Below are 19,731 nucleotides of genomic sequence, written 5' to 3'. Positions count from 1 at the left end.
TTTCTACTCAACTTTTTTTATTTATACAGGAAGGTTTCAGTGTCACAGTATTTGAAGTGGCATCATTCTGACATACTAACCAGTTTCAATTGTATTGACCCAGGGTTCCCACAGCAGCTATTGACTGATCACAGTATGAACTGAGCAGAAAAGGAGAAGAAAGGTCAAAACAATGATGATCTTAAAGCTGTGCTTTTGTTCAAGTGTCTACTCTGTATGGGAATACCAACTCCGGCCCCTAGTTTATCATGCTATTAGAAAGTGGCAAAATACACAGAGATGTAAATACAACTTTCTGATGCAACAGAGGGAAGTTGAAGAACGTTCAGAGAACTGAGTGTACGTTCTGTTAATTCCTTACTGGCAAGAGGCCAAAGCGATTCAACGGGTTTTGGTTTATCATTTATGCTCCAATATTAAGACAATGCTGGGAGTGAACGCCTTTTCATTTCAACTTCCTATTTTTGGGCAACTCTAATTTTGACCTAAATATTGGGGGGAAAAAAAAAAAAAGGAAAAAAGGGGGGGGGGCAAAGGAGATGGATGCACATTTTTTAGGGAAGGTCAGGGCAAGGTCCTTCTGCCAAACTCAGAGCGCTGAACTTCTATTCCAGCGCGGGGAGCCTTGCCTTCTGCTGTGGGGCTCTGAAGTTCTTCTTTAGAAAGAAATTCTTCTCAATAGCTTGTTCACTTTGAACTAATAGCTATATACACGCAGAACTAACAGTTCTGCATCGCAGAACATTTAAGCTGTAATATAACAAGCAAGAACATCATGATGGTTGTTTACCACTAATGCAAACTGCTGTTGAAGTACTGTATTTCTGAGCGCTCACTCTGGTTGGATAAGCATCCTAAAGACTCGATTAAAGTTACTGGTCACACTCACCAATTAAGTTTCTTTACATAAAACTGAAATCTTTTTTTCCTCCCATTCAATAATGCCCAAGTTTTAGGCAAGAAGTGCTTGTATTTTTCAAAATTATTTATGTTTAAAGCTGTCACTGACATCTTAAGCAAGAGAACGAAAATAAAGCTAACTGGTTCTGTGATCACAGGAACTAATTTCCTGTTTTCAAAAGCTCCGATTCAAATGTGCAAACTCCCAGTTTCTGCATAGTAAGTCTAATTGTGGTGATGTATCAGAATTAGGCAGCACAAGTGCAGCATGTTCAGCCCACGTATCTTGGAATTAAATCTGCTGCATCGATACACGTGCTCTCTGAGAGCACCAGGCTTACAACAGCTATCTTAAAAGCACAATGGCCCTGACCCAGCTCCCGAACATTTACAAATCTTGCACATGATAAAGTACTTAAAATTCACCCCACAAACATTTCTGGAAAAATAAGGTGGACATAAACCCTCAGATACAGACACTCTTAACCCCAGGGGCAGCATAAATTCTGCACAGCTCTTCTCCACTATATTTTAGTGCCTGTGCAAATACTCTTTACCTTCAAATGAAACACGTGCAATGAAACCGCAAAACCTTATTAAGAAGTGCTGGTTCCTTGCATCACTTCAGACAATTGAAAATCACAGCAACTCAGAGATTGCCTATTATTTTTTTCTCCTAAAGACCGTATGAAGAACTGTGAAGACACACTGCCTGATGATCCTATAGTCTGGCCCTGAATCATCATTGAGGCACAGTAACTTAGAGGCCTGTTTTCCTGCTGCGTTGATAGGTCTATCTGAATACGAGGCACTTATACTGCGATGGCTTACTTTGAAAATATGTATTTCTGCGATTGCATCATGTTTCCCATCCACACTTCCTCTCTCTGCTGCTTATAAGTGATGATCACCTTCCATCAACAGAGGGAGAGGGGCCAGGACTAGTGAGCACCAGTGAGGGACGTAATGAGCCTTTCCCGGAGCACACTTGCGGCCGGATCGTTCAGCCTGTAGTCAAATGTTTCTCTAGGAAATGACTTCTTTATTTTAGTACAGACATTTCCTCTATTTCTGCTGTTCGCATTCCTTGCGGTGATATTAGTGACTAGGTACCACCTAAAAGACACAAACATTACAGGACAAACCCCAGCTGCTACTACTGAATTAGAGGCGAGATTGAGAGCCGCTCAAATACAAACAGAGCAAGTGGACCAGCAGTTTGGAGAGAATTTTCAAACCTTTTCATCCACCTGGGGGAATGCACATGCATGTTCCTTTTTTCTTTCTTCTAAGAGACTGCAGTAACTCCTCTAGGGATCTTTTCTTTGCAAGCTTGCACTTCTGTTGCTGGCTATAAGAGTTTGCTTCACAAATTAGGAGACTTTCCTCCTAATGCAGGGACACAGCTCATCTTCCTTAATGCCCCCTTCTCCCTCTGAGTTCACAGCTTTTTGGTCTTGACCTTGCTGCCCTCTTAAACAACTTCAGTGAAGTAGGGTCTGCTTAATTGGCAGCTCCCAGTGAAAGCAGAAAAAGGCAATTAAGAGTTTGTACTCCAATTTATGTGGGTTCTTGAGACAAACTATCACCTGAAGTTTCTAATCAAGTAACAAGGAAGTGATGTGTCTTCAACTGACACTGCCGGCAGTCGGAGTGGGTTTGTTGCAGTAATACTTGTTCACTTCTGCCGAAGGAGCCCGCACCACAAATGGGCCGAGGAGAAGTTATTAACTCACTAAAGCTACTTACATATAGCACTATTTTAATAACACATATTGCAAGAGGCAGCTATTAAGAGCGAGGTTAAGTGCTGGTTGCCTGCCTAGCATGGCAGCTCTGCTGCACCACTAGGAAAGGACCCAAGAAAACAGCAAGAAGTCTTTATGGAAGCGGAGCCAAACAGACATCCTTTGACAGGGGCTTGTGGCTGGGCGCGTTGCACAGCGGCGCTGCACGAGGCACAGGTACCACAGACCCCTCAAATCCAACTTAAATCCTGGATAAGAGTTTGCTTTGTGCCCCGTGCTCCTCACTTCTGCTTTTGAGGGCAATGCTGCAGCGTTATGCTTTACTGTCAGCTCACCACGTATAAACACGCCACCTATTTTTAAAGGCCTAAAGATATCTTAATAGCCTCATGCACCTTTTTTCCAAGTATTTGTGGAAATTCACATACAGTGTTTGCATTTATATTTCATATAAGATTTACATGCCATTAGTGTTAGTTGATTAAATTGCTTAAAAACCAACAGTCCTCAATTATTACATCTTCCTCAGCCAAATGCCTTGTTTTCCTCTCGCCTAGCATTAACCTTCCTCAGCCTGTAGCCTTCCTGTTCCCTGTCTCACAACCCTTTTCCCTCTTTCTGCAGATGAATCTGTCGTATTTCATGACACCCACTCTTCTTAAAGTGCTCCTGCACTGCCGCCATGGTGCCCCCTTTGTGGCAGGTTGGCTTCGGCCACTGCCAGATGCCCACCTAGCCATTTTCTCCCTCCCCTTCCTCAACAGGAGAGCAGGGATGGAAATACAAAAAAGCTCTTCAGTTGAGATGAGGTGAGATCACTTACCGTTTACCATCCCAGGCAAAGCAGATTCCACTTGGAAGGGGAAGTTAATTTAACTTTTTGCCAATTAAGATAAAGTTCGATGGTGAGAAACAAGGACAAGCATTAAAATACCTTGCGCCCCGACACCCCTCTTCTTCCCAGGCTCAACCTCACTTCTTCATCCCCCAAATCCTCCACCTCCTCCCTATTCAAGGCCAACTCTAAGACTACAAGATTTTTTTTCCATCTGCCTCTACAAAAGTTAAAAAGCAGAACAAAAGTGGACTTTGTTGTTTTAAGCAACACTCACCCATGTCATTTTTTTTTTCCTCTTCACAGCCAAAAAGTTTTTCTCCCCCCAAAAAAGAATGCATTCTGACTCCCATGGTTTCCTCATACCTGAGAAATGACCTTAGAGCCACCGTGCTGCTCACAGGAGCAGAACCTGATGCACCTGTAAAGCTTCTCCTTAATGCCTGGTTCCTCACCAGCAGCTTTGCTGCATTAGGAGCTCCACCCTGAAAAGTGCCTGGGAGTTGAAAAACAGGTGCAGGTACTTTCAGGCTTTTATCTTACTGCCTGGCCAATGGCAAAATGACCACTGCTAAGGGAAGGAGAAGTCAAAACAAACACTAGGAAGAAGAGAAAATTCAAGACTGCTTGAAAGCTGCCTATTTTTCTCATTTAAAATAACTCCAAAAAATAAGTTTTACGTGCAGCATAAGCCTAATTATGGTATAAGACAGTGTCCGGATGTTTCAATTGATATAATTACAAGAGTATCCTTTGAGCTGAACTCCACAGGTGAAGCCATTCTCTGATTTACTGTCTCTATATAAAAAAATAAAAAGAAAAAATAATAATAAATAATATCATAGTAATAAAAAATAAAATAAAAAAAATAAAATAAAATAATGAAGGCAGCTCATTCTGTCTGAGCGATAGTCTATGGCTACAAATTTTTAGGTTATTGCATTTTACATGAATCCATGACGGTATTTTTATCACATAACCAAAGAGCGTGCCCAGAACGTGAGACACACTCTAACAAGACTTGTGTATACAACAGGTCCTTGAGTAATGGCAACTTGGCTGAAGAGCTTTTGAGTTTTAAGGAGCATTCTTTTCTGCAGAGCAGCTGCAGGAAATCAGCTGGTGACCTGTTTCTCATACACAGGCTGCTGTATTACCCAGCATCACTGAAAGCACCACACAATTGAAATAAGAAAGTGGGGGCAAGAATATATGATAACACCGACTACTGAGCCAGACAAACAGCACAAGAGTGCTTTTTTTACTTTGTTAATACTAAGCCCATTTTAAAAAAAAGTAAATCTAAGTCTCCCAGCTTTCAAGTTTGAATATTTAGTTTAAACCAGTGAAATGTTGTACTTCTAGGCTGCCTTTTACAATAGCAGTTACTGAACGTGAGGATCTCTGGAGGAAATTTCTTTTGTATTGGACACGGGCTTGGAAACAGCACACAGGTGGTTCTTCTGCAAACGCCCGAGAGCTACAATTTCTGTTAGCAGGGCCTCACCCTATTTTAGGAGGCTGGGCTGGGATTCGTGCATGTGCAGGATGGGAAAAAGACTGGTTTAAAGTTTCCTCCTCTATAAATTTCATTTTAGGCTTTTCTATGAGAAAAGACATTTTTACCTTTTATCCTGGGGGCAGGGAGAGGACAGCTTTGCTGACCACTCTTACACATGCTTCTTTATAGTACAAGTACAGCAGGCAGAGGGAGCACCTCTAGTTTTTTTGTTTTTTTTTTTTTCCCAGTCCTGGAAATATTGCTGGTGCAAACAGATTTGGCAAAGGCTTGGGAAAATGTAGCAACACTCAAAGAGGCAAATAAAAGTTTGCTTTTCCCATGCCGTAATAACAAAGTACATTTTTCTGTAAGAGTTAATAGTGAATACTCTAATATTTTACATAAGGTGTATGCCGATGAGGTAGGATGGTGTAGGAGAGGAACATGTACGCCTGCAGCCGTTGACTGTGTTAATGAGGTTTCTGCAGGCCTAATCCTGCTGATTTTCCATCAACAGAATAAGCTTGTTTTCTAACATTGTGCAAGGCTGTCGCAGCCCAGACGAGAGAGGAGCTGCTCCGTGTTTCCCACAAGAAGAACTACAAACTGCAGCCTACCCATCTGACAGTATTTTAAAAAAAAATTAAAAAAAATGTTAGTACTTTTAACTGAGGTTGTATTAAACGGCCTGTACCCGAGGGAGCTGGCAGTGTAGAGGCTAAATGGCTCTCCTTGGCTAATACAAATTCTAGGCGTACTGAGCTGAAGGTGCTTCTTATCCGAAGTCAATGGCTAAACAAATCCAGCTTTGTTCAGGCGGAGATTTGTTCAGAGGAGAACACCTAGAAATGCCAGATCCTTTAGGCAAAGAATCACAGCTAAATATCACAGAAACTGTGTAAAATGTATTTTGCTGACTCTCTTTGGCCCTTACCGACTAGATTCGGGCAGAGGGGAGAGGCCAGCATCTGCATTTAAGGAGAGTAGCCAGGAATTTTGTTACTTATGAACTGGGGTATTAAAAACAGCTTAGACCAGCCAAAAAGAAATATTTAATCTTAGTTCATAGTAAATTAGGTGCTTAAGAAGTGCAGGGAAAGCAGCATGGCAGGAGACCCAGATTCAAGCCTGTGATTCCCCTCTACCTCTACTTTTTATTTCTCCATATTTGAAGTACTTAATTAATCTATACAGAGTTTTTAATACAATACAGTTGATTAACGTTAGTAATTTCAGTGCCTTTTTAATATAACAAATCTCTTCTGAGAAATATTCCCAGTTAATGATCTGCGTCATTTTTTAAAGTTTGCCTTCTAACTAATTTTAGTGGAAATATCATTAAATTCTTCATTATACTTATTTATAGCAAGGACTGAATTGGATTTTAGATGTTATGATTTTACCATAATAAAGACCTACAGCTCTCAAAACACACTATTCTCTCTGCTTTTGGAGCTTTAGTATGACGTTTTGGACGTAGGAGTAACTTAAAAAAAGATGATGGGGAGGATTGAGAAAGTTTCTGTGCCGCTTTTTGGGGCTGGCTGAGCGTCACAGGACGATGCCTTGGGGTGCTTGTCCACGCTGCCTCTGCCCACACCTCTGCAAAACCTCCCAGCCCTCTCCTCCCACAGCTCATTTTGGTCCTTGTGCCACAGCATCCCACTCCCCACGACCACTGGTCCCATCGTGTTGAGGCTGGGCTGTAAACCCCTGGCGCTGAAAGGATGGAGAAAAGAAAAACTCACCCCTTCTATGGGGTGCGTGAGTGTGCTGGTGTTTCTCTGCTCTTTCCCCATAGCCAAACCGTTAACGTCTCTCCCCTCCTTTTCTGCTTTGCACACAGGGGTACGTTTGCTGTGTCCCATCTCACTAACTAGTGGAAAAGAGTCATTTCTCCAGCATGCCCCATCCAGCCGAGGCTCCTTGCCAGCCAAAGGTGGAGTGGCACAGGACATCACCAGCCACTTCAGCTGGAGGTTAAAAATCAGACACCCCCCCCTTGAGACCTCCATCGGTGGTACTGAGCTCGGGGGAAGCTCTGCACGGCACAGACAGGGTTTGACTACCAGCCATGTGAAAGCCCTGCCCAGCCAGACCCTGCCTTATTATGGAGATCTGAACTAACAGCTGATTGGGAGGGGGGCAGGCAACCATGTGTTTCCACTATGACTTTTAGCAACTGCTTATCCCCTAAGCTGAGAAGTTTTTCTTTTTACAGTTGGCTCAGAAATAAGGCAAAAATAACCATATTCCAAGTGTATATTTTTCTAATAACATTGTTTTGACCAACCCTACTGTAAATAAACACAGTGTAACTATTGGTCTCTACTCTGCTTTTTAAACAGAAATGCTGGGGTTTTTTTATTTATTTTTGTACCCAGAGGGTTTTTCCTACTCCTGGGTAAAGCAAATCCTGGGGCAAATGGGTGGTTGTGCCTCAGGGCCAAGGATGTGTGCAGCAAGGGCGGTGGCAGCGGCAGGAGCACCATCAGGTCCCTCCCATATCCACTTGTGAGCTCTGCCACCACGAACAGATCGTGGCATCGACCTCGGTAATAGGAACAGCAATGTGTTTTATCCATGGCTTTGGTCCTGGAGGGTCACATGGCTCTTCCCAGCAGGAGGCGGAGGAGGGCTGTTCTGCACCCTGGGCTGCCATGTGGGATGCAGCTTGGCTCCCCCATGACACCCCAAGCCATCCACGTCCCCAGGCGTCACCTGCACAGTCACCTTAGCTTGCTCTACCCTTTGTTCAAGGGCTCTCCTTCTCTCACTGTCTGCTTTTTCACTCCTGCCCTCTTTTTTGAGGGGCAGTGGACTCCCGCTGACGGGAAGCCGTGCACAGAGGGTAGGACAGTTTGCTCAGGGTCTGCTTCAAACCCCTGTGGAAATGCAGAACACGCCAGCTCAGCCTCCCTCGCCTGGCACAGCCCAAACTCAAGAAGTCTTGCACCCTACATCGGGCAAACCACACTGGAAATGGAGACTTAGCTGGGCCCGTGATCAAAACACATTGGGAACGGCCAACAGACAGTGAGTGCCCTGTGCTTACGCAGAGGCCTGCATGGGCGCCAGTACCGGTGCGAATGTACACCCTCTCCACATGAATTATGCATTTCTTTGCATGTAAAAAAACGAAGCATATTTATGCATCTTTCTTTATTTCTTTTCACTCTACAGGATGTAGCATGACGTTTCCCCCTCATTATATTAGACCTTGAATTAAGGCAAGTTCCTCGTTAGGGTTTTAGGGTTTGGTGGGTTGTTTTTTTTTTAATTGCTACTTTTAAATTCTAGTGAAACAACGAGTAAACAAATAAAAAATTCATTAGAGAGAGGCAGCTCAACTTAGATGAAAGTTTTACGGCATATAGCTCTGCTTTCAAAAGCGGAAAATCCAGTCACCGGGTCATTAGCACAGCGTGCAGCACCACAGAAATGAGGAACATTAGAACTTGTGTCGTTTGCAAGATTTACTAATATTTCAGTGTCTTAACAGCAATGTTTCAGCCTAAAAGCTTCCCAAAAGGCACTTAAACATTTAAAATACCAGATCCAAATGGCTATGGATGCATTTACTCATTACGAGCATATTTAAAACAACGCATTTGGGCTGGCTTGTGACAACTTTGGGGCTACTGTGGGAAGGCAGGGGGAGGGCAGGAGGAATATTCGTTCCTTATTTCGCCCCTTCGCAAGGGCAGCCAGAGCATGTCTGCGCTTGAGCATGTGTGGAATGACCGCGGCAGTGCCAGCGGTGCTCGTGGGAGTCGTTGCATGTACAGATTACATTTTAGTGTTTGACTGTGAAGATTCCCCTGAAGAAGCTAACGCTGATTATGATCCTAGCTTGATAGCTTTGCTTCTTTGAACATGTCAAGTTAATTTCATGCTGAATAAGGAGAAAACTTATGCCTGTCACAGTGCTATATATCAGTCAGGAGCTAAGAACAAAGGCTTTAAAAGCCAACCGACTAGGTTTGCACATGGCTTGGCTACAAAAAGCAAAATGCAAGCGCTTCGGTGCTTTTCACAGCACAGGTGAACTTCCCTTTGGAAGAGAAGGGGGCTACAGAGGGGTCCCCATTACCATGTGAAATGGCTTTGCATCCTGCTCTTCAGCGCTGGCTGAGGCACTCTGGCCAGAAAGGCTCTGCAGGTGTGTCGAGGGCGGCTCCTCTGCATGGCCATCCCCTTCTCCCAGCTCGCTCTTGAAAGGTAGCTGTTGTAGTTAGTTACCAAAGAGACTTTTCCCCTTTAAAGTCAGGTTAATATACTACGAGAGCATGAGTCTTTGGGGGTTTTCTTTGGTCTTTTATTTGGTTGGTTGGGGTTTTTTTTTCCCAGCTCCAGAGTCTGTTATGCTTTTAAAATCTTGCTGTTTGATCTCAAGCTCATCCAGTTTAATATCAAGAATTGTAAAAAGAGTCTTTAAAAGGAAAAAAAAAAAAAAACACAAAAAAAATCCCACTGAGTTATTTACGCAAACTGCTTCTCTTGGATCAGATATAAAAATAAGGCCTAAGAAAACCTTCATAAGCTGCACCACAGGAATGCAATTACTACTGAAAACGGTACAATCCCAGTTGCTATCTTTTAGAATTTTTTAAAAGTTTGGTAATAGTTCCAGTAAAGCCATCTTAGTTACAAGCAAACCCATGTATAAGGAGAAGTCCCAGAGATTTTGCAGATGCCCGTCGTAAGGAAATTTCCCAAACCTCTGCGTGGCCCATCTTGAGGCTTTTGCAGTCTTAAGTTAAACCTTCTGAAAGACGGCTGACCAGTTGTAAAGGAGGGCAGGGCATTGACCCCTTCATTAATAGTAAAAAGTCTTCTGGATTGTTTTCTATTACTTTTTAGCACATGCTTCTTTTATTGTTATGAAAGACAGGTGTGTCCTATGGGCATGTTACAAGCTACTGGTGATTTTTCTACTTAGGGGGAGACAATTAAAAGTGACTTGAAGAGCTAAGCCTCTAAACTCCCTGACAAGACTATCGGTTTCCTTCTCCTTTGCCCTTTTCTCCACATTATCAAGAGATTCACAGAAGAGTTGCTTTGCTTTTGCAGTTGAGATTCTAGGAAAATTCAGTTTTCAATTACCCTTAAATATCTTATCTAGGTTGGGTTCTTATACAAAATGTTCAGGAAAGCATAAGGGCCAAAAAAAAAAAAAGAAAATTCATTAATTTCTCCTGTGTATGTGGAGGAGTGCAACTTAGATGGAGAGAAGCCTTAATTCTCTGTTTTCTTCAAGGTCAAATTTCTCTTTGAAGGCTGGAAGAGAATTCCTGTATGCAGAACTATGGGAGAAGAAAGTGAGTCGCCCTCCCTTCCCCACTGCACAGAAGGCCTAGTGAAAGACTGCCCCCAGTGATAGGAGAGGAATAGCTGTAATCCCATTGGACTGGACTATGCCAGCAAAGAATTGCCACGGCTCTCTTCCATGGCTCAGCAGTTGTGATTGTGGCCTTACATCCAGCCAACACGAAGGTACCAGACCGTACCGAATCCCCTGCAGCTCTGCAGCCTGTGCCTACGTAGCGCATCGCTGAGCAGGTGGCTGTCACGCGTCGGTGTTGCACAGTGAAGCTGACAACGTGGAGTTCCTTACTCAGCTCTCTTCCGGCGCAAGTCCCCAGTCTAACCCAGGGAAGGCTGGAGCAATTCTGGGATGGGTTTGGTTGGTACTAATCGGCAGCTTCCCAAAGCCCATTTGCCCATAAAAGCTCAGGTGTCCCTCCTGATGTGTGCCCAGGAGGGGGAGGACGACAGCTGTGGAGTCTCCTGCTTTGGTGGGGTTTTCAGCCAAAAAGTCAATACCTTCAGGGACTTCGAAACTCTTTTTTCTAACAATGAAACTACACAGTGTTAGTTCTATTGCTCCTCATGTCAGTGAAATATGATGGGCAAGGATCAAAATAAAGCTAGCCTGTGACACATGGAAAACAGATTGCTGTCCCAAATCAGCCTTTTAGTTGGCTTATTCTAAAATTCTCTAATTCTGTCTCCCTAGTAAAAAAAAATTACCTCTAATTTTGAAAAATGTATCAATTTGCTTTCAGACATCCATTCCTGAATTTAAAGAAAACGGGTCACCTTAGATGCTTATATGCTCTGTGCTGAGCCTTGCAAATAAGCACAAAAAAAATAAAATTTAAGGCATTGTCTCTTCTCTGATTAAAATATACTATTGATATTGTTGCATGCTTGTGTTTACATAGAAGGTAATTGAAAAGTTTCTCTTTTAATACTGTCTGGTTTTCTGCAGCATGATCACAGGTACCAGAGACCTCATCACTTTTCCTTTTCACAGGCTTAAAGGTATTTAAAATTCCTAGGTTCTGCTTACTCAGCAACCTGCCTTCCTTTACTTCATTGTTAAGTTCCCCCTGCACACCTGCATAAGTACCAACACTTTTTTTCCTTTTCTCTCTCTCTCTCTCTTCCTTTTTTTTTTTTTTTTAAATCTTTAAATGTAATTCTGGCAATGAGTAGGAAGAGAGTAATGCAGATTACATGGCTAACAGCACAGTGTATCATCTACCTTTGGCAGTACAGCTTCTTGTCCACTGAGAAGGAAGAGCAAAGGAAAGTTGGTTTGGGAGTAAAATCAGCAAAGTGAGCTTTGTGAGCTTTGCTCACAGCAAAATGTGAGCAACCTTTTAAAACATTGATATGCAGACAGGAGGTATTAATGGGGTGCATCAAGAGTGTGGCCAGCAGGTGGAGGGAGGTCATCCTCCCCCTCTGCTCTGCCTTGGTGAGGCCGCCCCTGGAGTGCTGGGTCCAGTTCTGGGTTCCCTGGTTCAAGAAGGACAGGGAACTGCTGGAGAGGGTACAGCAAAGGGCTACAAAGATGATTAGGGGACTGGAACATCTCTCTGATGAAGAAAGGCTGAGGGATTTGGGTCTCTTCAGTCTGGAAAAAAGAGGTCTGAGGGGGGACCTTATCAACACTTATAAATACTTAAGGGTGGGTGTCAGGAGGATGGGGCCAGGCTCTTTTCAGTGGTGCTCAGTGACAGGACAAGAGGTAATGGGCACAAACTTGAGCATAGGAACTTCCACCTAAACATGAGGAGGAACTTCTTTCCTTTGAGGGTGGCAGAGCCCTGGCACAGGCTGCCCACAGGGGTGGTGGAGTCTCCGTCTCTGGAGACATTCCAAACCCGCCTGGAGGCGTTCCTGTGCCACCTGCTCTGGGTGACCCTGCTCTGGCAGGGGGTTGGACTGGATGATCTCCAGAGGTCCCTTCCAACCCTGACCATTCTGTGATTCTGTAATCCAAAAATCTACAGTAAGGCTTAGTATTAGAGTTTTGTTAGTGAAAATGAGTAGTGACCTGCTAAAGCAAGTTGACAAAATAAGCAGTTGCGTCCTTTCTGATTCTAAGGAGGCTAAGAAAACGCAGTGTAAAGCCAACTGGCAATTTTTGCATAATGTAAATATATATGTACTATATGTAATGGTTTCTTTTCAGAAAATAGTAAAAAGAAGAAACACGTAAAGTCTAGAAAATTTCAAGCAAAATTTGTTTATTGTCAGCTGCTTCCATTAACTCAGGAGTGGCTGTTGCACTAGAAAATATTATACAGGTTTTTAAATCACCACAGATAAGGGAATACAATACTTTTATGTATAAAAGTTCTAGCACTCTACCAAATCTTCATAAAATAAAATTTTTAGTAAATGATCTTGTTATATTAGCAAAGTAAGGTCTTAATTTCTCTTTCATCTAAATTGAAAAAAAAATAAATTACCTGCTCCACATTGTCTCTTTTAATCACAAACAAAATGAAGTTTAAGTTTAGGAATGAAATTAGAAGGGAGAAGAACTTTCAAATTTATGGAAAAAGTGCACAAATCTCACAGTAAAAAAAGGACTTGGAAGTGTCCTTTGTCAGAGGTCTAGGCAAACATAGACATGCTTCTGCCAAAGTTGAACTATACCTCTTTAGGTGACTTCAGTCTCTTAAAACCCTGAGTGTACTTCGTACAAAATAACTTGAAAACACCAGGGGCAGGCTAACTAACTGACAGAGAGATGGACAACTGGATGAGAGCACAAATGTACATGTATTTCCATTATTTTGGCACCGAGCAAAAAGATTTCTCTATTGGCTTCCCCTCAAAGCCACCGAGAATAAAGCTATAAAAGATTATCAAAAAGTAGGCCATGTTGCTCTGCTTATCATATTCATGTTGCCACTTCTCATTTTCCAGCGGTAAGAGATTTCAGACTGGGTTCGGAGTGGATGACTAGTACAGCACGCTGGGGTGATGCATGCCTTCCTCTTAATCCGAGTGCACAAATTACGTCCTCACATACCTAGAGATACGGATATTCTTATCATGGGAAACAGATGTTAGGGGACAACGTTGGCTGAAGAGAGGGACAACGTCAAATTTTTGTACCACGACCTAATGGTGGGCCATATTTCAAAAAATAAAAAAATAAAAAGACACGTATCAGAATCTAGAGACATCCCACGGGAATTTCTCATCTTTACAGCAGAATTTACCAACCCTAGCAACATGTATATTTCTCTCTCTATTCCCAGAATATGAGAACTGCCAATAAAAGCTTTTCTGCTTCCCAGATAAAACTATTTTTTCCCCCTCTTGCTTGCTTTTATTCCTGAAAAAAAAGTTTGCTTTTTAACTGTGGAGCAAGGGGGCTCCAGATCTTTCAAGTCTCTGATGAAACCTGACGAAAACATTTTATCAGCTGCATTTGTGAATTAACAATGTCTGTATCCCCAGGCCATCGCTCTTCTCAAATAAAAGGAAGTTGGATCATTGCCCTCCTAGGTGAACATCAAAAGTTACGTCCAAGAAGATGTGAAATGGAGCTTCTAGAAGAATAGAGGTGAGGATAGCAGAGGCACTCAGAGTGGCAAGTGCAACTGCTCACTTCACAAAAAAGGTGGCAATTCTGTGGGTGGCAAAATCAAACAGAGGTGGGAGTGTTACAGCCATGATTTTCCTTGCTTTCTCAAACACCGTAGAGCTGAGATCTCACCTCTCATTTCAACATTTGACAGAATTTTTATATAAATCAGGCACCTCACAAACTTGAATTCCATTTTAATACCCCTGGTAAAGCCTCTAAAGCCTCCCTCCGAGTAATAATTTTCTGCTTTCTGCTCTATAAACCACCAGAAAATCCGTTCACGTTAATTCTGTTGCAAATGCCATGAATTGAATATCCTTTTAGAAAATTTCTGTGATAAATTTCCAGCCTTAGAAACTCTTGTTTTGGAGACCTATTCCAAAGGGCAGGTTTAAACCTTGGCTTAAAAAAAAGAACTGCCCTGCTGGCAGTTACCATGCAGATCTAGACAATGGACTCTTCTTTCCTATGATGAAAGTGCAACCCAGTTTCTAGTTTAATTGTTATTGTGATCCCTTCTCACCACTCACTTTCCACCGGCACGCAATAACCTCCTTTTGTTAGAAAGCAACGGCAAAAAAAATTAGGTTAAACTGACCCCCTCACTGGTGGCTTTGAAACTTTTTGGCCTCCCTTATGACACCCACGCATGTGACAATGTTCAAAAACATCCTTAATCTTTCTTAGGACAGGGATCAAACTCCTGAATAAATCAGGAATTACTTTTAGTGGAAGACTTTTCTCTAAATTACATTTATGCAACTTGTTATTACATTTCATATGAAGTATCAGAGAGGCTTATGGGAAATAGGATAGCACCTACTGTAGGTATCTATTTCCCATAGAAGCCATTAGGGCAAGTTTATTAGCCCATCGTGGTTGTAAATAATGAATTCAATTCAATATTTGGGGTTACCTGGGGTTTAAATTGGTACTGATCTCAGTCTAATGTTTCCAATTTCAGGAATTGTAACACATTACTATATGCCTTTGCCAGCATGCAAAATGTTAATCTTGATAGATTACATTAATCTTTATAGAGAGCACTTTTTGCTCCACTTATATTTCAGGATCTTAACTCCTCAACATAAGGATGCTTTAGCTCTTTATATTGAGAACACTGCACATTTATTTTAATTGGATAACTGAGCTTTTCTGCTTACTGAGCTGTCTGCCTGACATTTGCAAAATGCAGCTTTTTTTCCCCTAACATAACCTAACTGTTCATTTTTATAAGGCCTGTCATCCAAAATGCAGAACCTAATCCTTAATTAGTTGTCATATTTGTTTAGATGTTATAGATCATCCATTGTACTGAACTCTTTGGTTTACTGTCCTTTCATAATGTCCATTAAATGATTATTTTTGCATTCACTTATGTTTTATTTAACAGCTTTCCTGCATCCTGAACACCTGACTTCCAGGCCTTTTGCTAGAGAATGGAATCATTAAGTTGGTTAGGCACGCGGGCTGCCCAGGCAATGCCTGGGTAAATCACAGCTAACAGAAAGCAAACTAAACCAAGGCATAAGCAGTGCTGAGAAGAGCACTGGGAGTGCAGTGAAGTACCTTGAACACAATAAGCTTTTCTCCAGTTTGGATTTTCAGCTGTAAATCTCTTTTGCAATCAGGAGCCTACAAGAAGCCAACCTGTCTCATGGGAAAGAGAAGGGACACTTCAGCGTCGTCCGCTCCCTGTTAAGCAAGCGATGGGGTCATGGAAGCATGTTTTTTTCAAGCTGATCTAATGTGGAACAGGGACTGGAATCCAGGGGAGAGTCCCAACCAACGGACTACTGAAGAAGTGTTTCTCAATGACTAATTAGTTAAGTAAAATGGAAGATCTTTAACAGAACTGAGGACAGCTTGAGCCAATACACGTCACCTACGTATGGAAAAAAAAACATTCCTGTATTACGTTAAGCCAAGAGAAGATTTTTAAAGCCACCTCCCACATGTATTTGTTAGTGCTTTGAACGTGGTTTCAGTGGGCATGGCAGTCACCTCTGCCTCCCCTCTTATTCTTAGAACCCCTACCTAACTGGGTACTGCAAAGCTTATAAACCAAGATTGCCTACCTTGAGCAGCCTCCTAGGACATTAGGTAGCAATCTGAAATGTCTGACAGCCTCCACTAGAGAGCTAAACAACAGCTGAACAGAAGCTCCTGGCCCTGAATGCTGCGTGATTGAACACCTAAAATGACATTGACGTTTCCAGGTCCCGTCATGGATATAATTCAAAGTATCTGCTCTTCATGAATGGGTAATCTGCGCATTTCATTGCTTTGCTGCATAGCAGGAGTTGTAACCCAGCCAACTAAAGCGAGCGGTGAAACGCTCAGGTAGTCACATCACTGTTTCAACTACTGCCATCGCATTAGCTTCGTCCCTTGTTTGTGTGGATATAGGAAATATATCCGCATACTTAAATACGAGCCAGCATGAAAGAAAAAATCTTTCTTTTCCAAGTATGAAATAAGGACCAGCTCAGAAAAGAAGTACTTTTCATCTTTTTCCTCCCTGTGCTAATCTCAGTCTTACCGTAGTAAGAGAAAAGATTCAAGTTGATGATATACTGGTATAGACCACCTAGATTTTTTTCTGATCCCAGTCTGTGTCCATTGTGCTTTTTGTGAAGTGCTGCAAGACCATTATTGGTATGCAGAGCACTAGGGAAGTGGTGGAGAGGCATAGAAGCTGCCGGAAAACAATTTCCCTTTCAGACAAAAAGCAAACATCTCCATTGCTGTCGGAATCAAGTTACACGTTATAAGGACTCAAGTTCCAGTCTGGAAAGACGTGGCGTAAAGCTCATGTTATAGTGAGAGGTGAAGTGTATGACCTTTAGGAATAAATTAAGCATTATGATAAACTTTTATAATACGGGTAATTTCATAAATTCTTCGCAGGCCTCCCAAAATCATTGTCTCCCTTCTGATCTCCCACTCAAATCTTCTCTTCCCACTGAAATAAGGTTGCTTTTTTGTTTTTTCTTCTTTTTTCTTCTCTCCCCTCCACCTACCAAAATGATATTTCAGCTCTACTTCAGGGAGGAAATCATTTGCACAGCTTTTTTTTCCTCACGCATCTGTACTGTAAAACTGAAAAAAAAAAACGTGGCAATAGGAACACCTCAAACTTGCAAAAAAATCACTTGAGGTACAAAACAGTAATATGGCACAACAGCAATTCAAACTAAAGACAAAGTTCCCAGAAAGTTAAAGAAAATTAAATTCTAGTTAAAAAACTTGTCATTTTACCCAAAAAGGAAACCTGCATGCCCCTAAAGATGATCAAGAACAAGCAGTACGGTATGGTATACAGTGACAGTTCTAAGATTTCCTAAAAAGATTCAATTATTTTATCTTTGATAGACAATTAAGGCTGTGTTAGAACTTTAAATAATTGGAAAAAATACCCTGAAAAGCTCAGTGCCTTTTCCTTTTTTGTTTGGTTTTTTTTTCCTTTTGGTTAAATATGATGCTTAGCTTATTCTCTGGCCAATTGTTCAATAAATACAAAGTTTTTATTAATTTAGCATGTGTTGGCTACTTGGCTGAGAAAGGAATCACTACTCATTAAAACATAAATAATGATACAACAGGCAGATGAATCCAACCACGTGAAAATTATGTGGTGTTTCAGGTTCTGTGTGTGTATCCCACTCACATTTATCTATTTGCATTCTTCTCACCTTCCTTCAGTCTAAATCTTCCTCAGCGTTACTACCTTTGTCATTTCATCCAGCCAGCAAAGGAAACACTGTCAATATATCCCCCACGCATGGTGTGGAGGACAGTACACTCGAACATTTAGTGCTCGTATTTCATATAAAGATATAACGTAAGCATAATGTAATACCTCCTCCACCATTCCTGGCAAACATCAGGGTTTCTTCTCTTTACCTTCCCAGAAGGATCCAAGCACTTTTTAGAGTAAAGCTTGCTGCTAAACTGCATAACTTGCAATGTTTAATCCCTTATCTTTATGTCTTCTCTTCCTCTGCTAAATTACACTATAACACGAACCCAGGCAGAAGAGTCACATTATTCTGCTGGCACGCACATGACATGATTAATGGCACATTAAACTCATCACCCTCACCACGACCTGCTGGACTGATGGGCAAGTCTAGACCTACAAGTGTATGCAGTCGTCTTTCCTGTGGCGCGGACGAGAAACCTGGGAGTGACAAGGCGGCGCCTTCCTGAACAGTTCTCTTCCCTTCCTCCCCTGTACTTGGCGGGGCACAGAAACAGCAGCCGTCCACGAAAAAGACAGGGAAACAAAAGGCTAACTCCCACCCAGCACTGGAGAGAAGTGGTGCAGGCACATACTCGCTCCCCGCTGGCCCTCCCCAGCATCGCTGCTCCCCGAGCAGCACGTGGCTGAGCAACTACGGGCACCTTTCATCTTGGTGGTGTTTTTGCGATCCTCCTAGATGGAATGTCCTGTTTAAATGCAGTCAGTTTGGAAGATGCCTTTTTTCTTTTTTTTTTTTCTTCCTACGAACGAACCCCAATTCTTCCTCGTGTATCATGCAGCGCTGCCTGAAAATGACATCTCATACTGGATTAACCTTGCCTTTTCGGGAAGCAAACCTTCAACCCAGTCCCGCGCTGAATCACATCGCTCTGGCCTCTGGCTGCAAAGCAGCAGCCGGGGCCCGCTGGTGAGGTTATTGCCCCCCTCCCAGACACGGACCCCCCCCCAGCAGCCCCAGCACTCAGGCACCAACCTTGTCGGGCTCCTCTGCCCAGCCAGGCTCCCAAACACCACTTCCAGGCAGCCAAAAACCTGCCGACCTTGCCAAGAGAACATCTGTTTGTAAGTACATGGGGTAGGGTATAGATGGTGCAACTGTGGACAAGCTCTTGGACCAACACAGTAAAAAAGAAAAGCAAAATGACTTTGAACACCAACGTATTTTTACCTTTTCAGACTAAGCTTTTATTTTGATATTACAAACCATTTTTCTTTATTCACAAATCACGGTTGTGATATAAACACTAATTTCTAAAGACAGATATACACATTTTCTGGGTTTGTAGGGTGTTTTTTTAAATCTGTTTAGAAGTCACTATATTCCACATATGGTAGTAATAATTTTTTTCATAAGTCATATTATCAGTAGTTATTTATATAAGTGAAAACATTCCCAATATATATTGTAAAAAAATTTCAAATGCTTTTCTTACATAACTATTTCAGACATACATTTTAAAATGACTACTATGAGTACTGTAGGAGCTTTATAAACAAAATATTTTCTAATATGGGCTGCACTCTCAACCTTTCAAGATTATTTTAATAGACTAAAACGCCATATAATCATTTGGAGAGTGGGAGTTGTAAAGCCATCTCATGAAAATTAAAATTGCAAATAAATTCTGTTATTCCCCACGTTAGACATTTTGTGTGTGCAGTTCCAAAAGAGATGTATCATCCACGCTTCACATTGGAAGCCTAACATTTGGTAAACATTTTTCAAGTTGCTTTATCGTGGTGTTTAAGTGATTTTATATTTTTTTTTTTTTTTTTTTAACAGGAGGCTTGTTTCATATAACTTACATAATAAATGTGGGGATTGAACTCTTAATAAATTCCAGTTCATTCCCTCACCAGTATAAATATATGTTACTGCCCCATTTTTCATTGATTAATATAGTCTCTTTCTCTCTCTGTTTCAATTTTAAAGATAATTTATTTTTCATTCTTAGATATAAATGCTACAGAAACTTTGTTTTCAAATCTTGTGAAACTTTATTGATGGTTATTGTTCAACTGATCATACTGCATGCACATACGATGACAAAGAGAAAGCCTGATCACAAACACTTTTTTTAA

The 19,731-nt window shown here is 41.8% G+C and overlaps 1 protein-coding gene across 48 annotated transcripts in view; it reads right to left on the bottom strand.

The window, feature by feature from the left end:
- Positions 1-18,831: 18,831 nt before the first annotated feature.
- The window catches only part of RBFOX1 (RNA binding fox-1 homolog 1), a 908,679-nt gene continuing 907,779 nt past the window's right edge, over positions 18,832-19,731 (bottom strand). For 19 of the 48 annotated variants that reach the window (XM_063342837.1, XM_063342839.1, XM_063342834.1 and 16 more), the window contains one exon: positions 18,836-19,731. This exon is cut by the window's right edge and continues 1,717 nt beyond it. The gene's annotated coding sequence lies outside the window, so the exon portion shown is untranslated. The other 29 variants (XM_063342825.1, XM_063342831.1, XM_063342880.1 and 26 more) reach the window with 4 other exon arrangements.

Source organism: Chroicocephalus ridibundus, chromosome 8 (genome assembly GCF_963924245.1).
Source record: "Chroicocephalus ridibundus chromosome 8, bChrRid1.1, whole genome shotgun sequence".
Lineage (NCBI taxonomy): Eukaryota > Metazoa > Chordata > Aves > Charadriiformes > Laridae > Chroicocephalus > Chroicocephalus ridibundus.
The sequence above is the reverse complement of the archived record's forward strand: the minus strand, read 5'-3'. Positions and strand labels throughout refer to the sequence as shown.